This window comes from Callithrix jacchus, chromosome 19, assembly GCF_049354715.1.
Source record: "Callithrix jacchus isolate 240 chromosome 19, calJac240_pri, whole genome shotgun sequence".
NCBI classification, from domain to species: domain Eukaryota; kingdom Metazoa; phylum Chordata; class Mammalia; order Primates; family Cebidae; genus Callithrix; species Callithrix jacchus.
This window is the reverse complement of record NC_133520.1, coordinates 14,599,938-14,606,140: the sequence shown is the minus strand read 5'-3', so window position 1 is coordinate 14,606,140 and position 6,203 is coordinate 14,599,938. Positions and strand designations below refer to the sequence as shown.

Genomic DNA, 6,203 nt, shown 5'->3' with positions numbered 1-6,203 from the left:
CCAAGGCCGGCTGCTTCCTGGCTGCCTCCCCTAGAACGAAGGGGTGACTCAGAGTGTGACTGACTCTGGTGCTTCAAACATGTCTGAGTAACTCCCACGGACCTGGACAAGGGCAATTAGAGGACTGGTTTGGAACGACCACTGAGGATTCAGAGATACTTCCTGTGGCCAGCAGAGGAGACGCAAATTGCCTGGGAAACTCAGCTTTGAGATGCCTTTCTGCCTCAGCTGTGCGGCAGGTGTGTCTTCTACAATAATAACCCATGGTCCAAAGCTGAAAGCCTCGAGACCACCGGCCAAAACCAAGGACACGGGAAAGAGGAAGTCCTCCTCTCAGCTCACGTCCAGCAGCCGAAGATGACTCCGGAGGTGGCAAAGGAAGGAAAAGCAGCTCGTGGAGGGAGAGGCCGGAAGAAACGTGCTGCAAAAACGATGGCGGCTGTGGGAGCCCTTGAGGCACGGAGCGGGCCAGCAGCCCTCGGGGCCCAGTGAGCCTCTGAGCCAGGAGCTTCTCCATTGCCAGCTGCAGCCGAAGGAGAAGCCACTGAGTGAGGGGACCCAGCTGGAGGAACCATTGAGTGAGGGGGTGATCCCAAAATGCTGGGATTACAGGCATGAGCCACTGCACCCAGCCAAATATTTCCCTTCCTTCCCTCCCTCCCTCCCTCCCTCCTTCCTTCCCTCCCTCCCTCCCTCCTTCCCTCCCTCCCTCCCTCCTTCCTTCCCTCCCTCCCTCCTTCCTCCCTTCCCTCCCTCCCTCCTTCCTCCCTTCCCTCCTTCTCTCCCTTCTCCCTCCCTCCCTCCCTCCCTTTCTCTCCTTCCTCCCTCCCTTTCCCTCCCCTCCTCCCTCCCTCCCTTTCCCTCCCCTCCTCCCTCCCTCCCTTTCCCTCCCCTCCTCTCTCTTTCTTCTTTTTTGAGATGAAGTTTCGCTCTTGTTGCCCAGGCTGGAGTGCAATGGCACGATCTCCATTCACCACAACTTATGCCTCCCAGGTTCAAGCGATTCTCCTGCCTCAGCCTCTTGAGTAGTTGGGATTACAGGCATGCGCCACCACACCTGGCTAATTTTGTATTTTTAGTAGAGACAGGTTTTCTTCCTGTTGGGCAGGCTCCCGACCTCAGACGATCTGCCCGCTCGGCCTCCTGAAGTGCTGCGATTACAGTTGTGAGCCACCACGCCCAGCCCATTTCTTTTCTTTATGCTAGAAACACTAAAATTATTTTCTTCTAGATATTTTGAAGTATATGATAAATCATTGTCACTATTTTTGTTTGAGATTCTTTCTGTTTTCCATTAGTTCTACTTTCTCTAGTATAAGCTGTTCTGTTTGTTTGTTTCTCAAGCTGGCAGTTCTCAGAATTTTCCCTCTGAGCTCATCCTTGTTCCTTTGTGACCATTTGCTGCCTTACTAGTAACATGCATCCATAGAAAGGGGCACAAGCCAAGCATGTACTTCTCCAGGTGAAGTGCCATGTATGTTGTTGTGTGTGATTATGGGAGGGGCATGGCATTGTGGTCAACTGGTCTCCAAGCAACCTCTGAATAATCTTTTATTGGAAATAGCCACTCTCTATCATAAGTGGATGCCCAAAGGGTAGTGAGAGCAGGGATGTAAGTGTGTGCAGTGATGAGAGGGTTAATTATCGAGGCTGGTTAAACCAACTGAAAGCACTGCCATCTGCTCATAAGCACACTAAGCTATGACACTGCCTTGCAGCCTTCACTCTGTCACTAGCCTGCACTGCTAACGTCCTGCCTCTGCAGTACCAAGTAGGGGGTGGCATGGGGAATCTGCTTAGGGGATGAGGAAAGGGTAAAACTTAAAAAAATTTGCCCCAAACCTGTTTTCTATTTGCGACCCCAGACCCTCCTCACCTAAACCCGTGGACCAGTTCAGCTTCTATCCTGCCACAGGGTTTCCGCAGCTTGTTGCTGAGCACAGCCTGGAGATCCAACATCTCCTCTATTCCTCTCCCTGAGGCATCTCTTCCAGGAGACAGCTCTCAGTTTGTGCTGCTTGTCTGTCTTGCCCCAAACCAGAAGCCTTATATGTTTTCCAAGCTCACCAAGCTGATAAATGATAGAGCTGGGACTCAAACTGTAATCTGTTTGACTCCAAACCTTGTGCTTTTTAACCCCAGCGCTACACTCAGGGTTTTCTGAGACTTTAAAGATGATCAGGTCAAATTATCCATTCAGCTAAAAATTTTATTTTATTCTAAATATTTCCTACTAAAGGAAACCTGGGCTTCTTGGAGAAATGGCAAACTCCTGGTCTCAGAGGGATATACATACAAGAAAACTTACAAAAGAACATGGGTTTCTGTGTGATTTTTGTCCTTCACTGTGTTAATGTGGTATATCAGATTAACGGATTTCATATGTTGAACTGTCCCTGCATCTGAGAGAGAAATCACACTTGGTCATGGTGTATGGTCCTTTTAATGTGCTGTTGAATTTGGTTTTTGCCAGCATTTTGTTGAGAATTTTTATATCTGTACTCATTAGGAATATTGGCCTGTAATTTTCTTTTCTTGAGGTATCTTTGGCTTTGGTATCAAGGTTTCAAAATATATTGTAAAACTATGGTAATTAAAACAGCATGCTACTGGCATAAAGACAGACATATAGATCTATGAAATCAAACAGAAGTCCCAGAAAAAAATCCACACATGGAAGGTCAATTGATCTTCAAAAGGGTGCCAAGAATACATGAGGAAAGGACAGTTTCTTCAACAGATTGTGTTAGGAAAACTGGATATCCCCATGCAAAACAATGAAATCATTCAAAACAAATTAAATACTAAAATGTAAGACACGAAACTGTAAAACTTCTAGAAGAAAACATAGAGGAAATACTTCATGACATCGGTCTTGGCAATTATTTCATGCATATGATCCCCAAATAAAGCACAGGTAACAAAAGCAAAAACAGGCAAGTGACACTACATCAAACTAAAAAGCTTCTGTACAGCAAAATAATCAACAGAGTGAAAAGATAACCTACAGAATTGATGAAAATATTTGCAAACCATATATCTAATAGTGGTTAATTCCCAAAATATGTAAGGCACTGTTACAACTCAGTAGCAAAAATCTAACAACCTGATTTTAAAAAGCGCTAAAAACCTGAATAGAGGATGGGTGTGGTGGCACACCTGTAATTCCAGCATTTTGGAAGGTTGAGAAGGAAGGATTGCTTGAGCCCAGGAGTTCAAGACCAGCCTGGGCAACAAGGTGAGATCCCATGTATACAAAAAATTTAAAAATACTGGGCATGGTGGCATGTGTCTGTACCTCTAGGTACAGACGAGAGTATCACTTCAGCCCAGAAGGCAGAGTTGCAGTGAGAACCCATGATCACGGCCCTGCACTCCAGCCTGAGCAACAGAGCAAGGCCCCGTTTCAAAAAATAAAAAAAAAGTTGCACAAAAGTTATACATAACCAAAGGACCACAGGACTCAGGAACTATCTTGAAATACACTTTCAGTGGCTAAAGAAGGGCCAATTGTAGCATTAACAGGAAAATAATGGCAAGCAGTTGAAGCACTTCAACTGGGTGTTTAAATCCCTAAGTTCACGATGGTGCAAGAAAAAAAAACTAATTGGTCACCAATGGAAACAACTCATTATTTTGAAAAATGATAAATGGATAGAAATAAATCATTCATCTTTTTCTCTAAAAAGTGATACCACTGATTGGTCATAGATGAGAATGGGTTTTCCATTCTGGAAATATTCTAGATAATAAATGAAAAGTATGATAAAATTAAAATGCCACCATTTTGTGGTTTTTGATACAGAAATGGATCCAGGCATGAGTATCAGTGGTTGGTAACATGACAAAAATGCAGATGATCAGACATTAGACTGTCCCTCAGTCTTACTAAATCTGTAGTATAGAGTCAGCTACCAAGTTACAAAAAATACCTGATCAGAGGAGTATGTTCAAGCAGACTCAGAGACACAGTCAGAGAAATCCAGGCTGTGGGAAATGATAGGAAAAAATTTTTTAAACAAATATGTTTTAAAAAGAGGAGGAACAAATCGGAGGATTCTGTAGATTAAAAGAGACGTAAAAGATGTTATCAGCTATTATCTCAGGTGATCTTATTTGTATCCCAATTCAAATAAAGTCTAAAAGAAAAAAAGCCATTTATGCTCTTTCTGAAGAAATTTGAATGCTGGCTGGATAGATATTAAGGAATTGCTGTAAAATATTTTAGATGTGATAGCTGGTACTGAGTTTATATAACATTAAAGAATCCTTCTCTTTTAGAGGTTTTATTGAAATACTTATGGCTGAAATATTCTGGCATGTGGGTTTTGTTTCCAGATAACAAAGAGGTGGGAAAGGTATATAGGTAAAGCAGGATTGGCAATGAGTTGGTGACTGATGAACTGGGTGACGGCTACATGGGGGTTCATTAAACTACTCTGTATTCTGTTTAATTTTGAATAATTATGAAATAATAATGAAGTTAAAAACCTAAAAGCTTTTAAGAGAAATATATATTACAAAATAATATATTTTTTTTGCTCACTCTCTTTTTTTTTGACAACCTCCGCCTCCTGGGCTCAGGACAACCTGCCTCAGCCTCCTGAGTAGCTGGGATTACAGGCATGTGCCACCATGCCCAGTTAATTTTTTTTTTTTTTGTATTTTTAGTAGCAACGGGGTTTCACCATGTTGACCTGGATGGTCTTGATCTCTTGACCTCGTGATCCACCCGCCTTGGCCTCCCAAAGTGCTGGGATTACAGGCTTGAGCCACCACGCCCGGCCTTTTTTTTTTTTTTTTGAGACAGTGTCTTATTCTGTCACCCAGGCTGGAGTGCAGTGGCACAATCTTGGTTCACTGCAACCTCTGCCACCCTCCTACCCCCATGGCTCAAGTGTCCATCCTCCATCCTCCCACCTCAGCTTCCTGAGTAGCTGGGACCATTTTTTGTATTTTTAGTAGAGATGGGTTCTCTTCCATGTTGCCCAGGCTAGTCTCTAAATCCTGAGCTCAAATGATCCACCTGCATCAGCCTCCAAAAACTAAATAATATATTTTCATCTCAAACAATGTTGAAGTATATAATTAAAAGATGGGTTGTCTAGTTTGATATTCCATTTCTGTCTTAACATTCCCTGTAGGTAATTACTTTAATTGTATACTGGTGCAGACAAAAGTTTTATGTGGTATGTATTATATAAATAATATGAATTATATATTTACATATGTAAATATATTTTGGTGCAAGAAAAAGCTGAAGTAAAACCTTAGCTACTGTAAAATGCTGTGAGTCATTTCACATATTCATGTGAGACAAGTTTTTTTTTTTAATTCTGTTTCTGTGTGTGTGTGTGTGTGTGTGTGTATGTGTATATATATATATATATATATATATATATATATCAAACTGTTAGCAATATGGGAAGAAAGTAACATTTTTTTGATGTCAAATTTGGGATTTGAACTTGTCAGAGTAAGTTTAAAGGTGTCTCACTTTGGCGACCGGGCACGGTTGCTCACGCCTGTAATCCCAGCACTTTGGGAGGCCGAGGCGGGTGGATCACGAGGTCAAGAGATCAAGACCATCCTGGTCAACATGGTGAAACCCCGTCTCTACTAAAAATACAAAAAAATAGCTGGGCATGGTGGCGCATGCCTGTAATCCCAGCTACTCGGGAGGCTGAGGCAGGAGAATTGCCTGAATCCAGGAGGCGGAGGTTGCGGTGAGCCGAGATCGTGCCATTGCACTCCAGCCTGGGTAACAAGAGCGAAACTCTGTCTCAAAAAAAAAAAATAATAATAATAATAAATAAATAAAGGTGTCTCACTTTGGAGAAAGCACAATATAAACATTTTGAACTTACAAAACAAATTTGTTTTGGATTGGTTATAAGGAATCTTCACTAAAAACAAGTAGCCATAGTTATAACCAAGGGCTCGGGCTCCCTTAAAATGTGAGTGCCATTACTGATTTTGATTTTTACATTTTGTTAAATTTAGGCACAACTCTTCAAACACACCCCATGGTTTCTGATCTTGATTTGAAGTCAGGAGACCTGAGTCTTTAGACAGGTAACCTTTTTATTGGGCATTAAAATAACTGGTTAATCCTATCAATTCGGTTTTTTTAAGCATCTGTTTCAGCTAGAATTGTTCCATTGAAAAAGCTGGTTAGTTAATCAGAGTAGACTTGTCCAGGA

General features: G+C 42.2%; 1 pseudogene; it reads left to right on the top strand.

Moving 5' to 3' along the window:
* Positions 1–211: 211 nt before the first annotated feature.
* LOC100415325 (testis-specific basic protein Y 1-like) lies at positions 212–3,417 on the top strand (annotated as a pseudogene).
* The last annotated feature ends 2,786 nt before the right edge of the window (positions 3,418–6,203 follow it).